Below are 1,085 nucleotides of genomic sequence, written 5' to 3' on the forward strand. Positions count from 1 at the left end.
TTTCGCCCTGCTAGGATCTACACGCGCGTCTAGGGAAAATTCCCTCGTCCTCTCCTTGAATCCCGTATGTGAAATTAAGCCACGTTTGAAGAACGTGAACGGACAAATTGAAAAAATCCGGTGCTCTCTCATGTGACTTAATTTCTTTATTATGTTAATGGTACATGCGCGTGTGAAAAAGAGATCACACGCCAACACGTCGTGTTTTCATCGGTCCGACTTACACGAGTACACAAATCCAAGTGCACTCAACGCAAACTAAATTAAACTGTACAACGACAGTTAAATATTTCCCGAACAAAGTTATTTAACGAATTTAAATCCTGCCTGAGGAGAAAACTTCTTCCGTTTCTTCATTCATTTCGTTCGATAACTAGTAAATTTTATTTGTCGAGCGGAACGAATGGACGGGGAAAAATTCGATTGTAGATCTTTATCAATAATACTAAAAAAAAAAAAAATAAAAAAAAGTTCGATGACAACTGCAGCGTACAGGAAGTAACAAATATCCATCCCAATTAGCAATTTACCTAGAACCTAGTACGCGTCCGCCACCCAACGGGGCTTGCGCCAGCCCCGCGACTCGCTTGCGAGCACCCCTCCGCCCGCCCCCTACTTGCCTCGTACCCCTCGTGCTCCGCTCTGCGGTCGTAACAACACCCGTTCGCCGGCAAACCCGGTTGCGCGCGCAACCCGTTCACCAACAGCACTCTTCGTTACGATGCTACCGCCGCGTAACGTCCGTCGGTCCGCGCCCCCGAAACGATAGAGCGCAAGCTCCCCGTGGCCAGTGGTTCTCATTCACCGGTATCGACCACCAAATTCCAAATATTCGATGGGAAGAGTGAAAATTCATCCGGTCAACATTACGCATAAAATTATCGATAAGAGTCGATCACATATTATAAATATGATATAGGAGAAAAAGGAAAGAGGCTAATCTCTCTCAGAGCTCCTCGAACAAAAGATTGATACTAGAAATTAAATGCCTATAACGGTCGAAGCGGGATCTTTAATGCTTAAATAATTCAATCTTGAATTACTATGTATATTATACTATATATATATATATATATATATATATA

General features: G+C 43.1%; 1 protein-coding gene across 3 annotated transcripts in view; it reads right to left on the reverse strand.

Annotated features, from left to right (window-relative positions):
- LOC108749259 (sodium/potassium-transporting ATPase subunit alpha) overlaps positions 1–1,085 on the reverse strand; it is a 72,362-nt gene that overhangs the window by 36,806 nt on the left and 34,471 nt on the right. The window lies entirely within an intron of this gene.

The sequence above is a fragment of the Trachymyrmex septentrionalis genome, unplaced genomic scaffold (assembly GCF_001594115.1).
Source record: "Trachymyrmex septentrionalis isolate Tsep2-gDNA-1 unplaced genomic scaffold, Tsep1.0 scaffold283, whole genome shotgun sequence".
In the NCBI taxonomy this organism is placed as follows: domain Eukaryota; kingdom Metazoa; phylum Arthropoda; class Insecta; order Hymenoptera; family Formicidae; genus Trachymyrmex; species Trachymyrmex septentrionalis.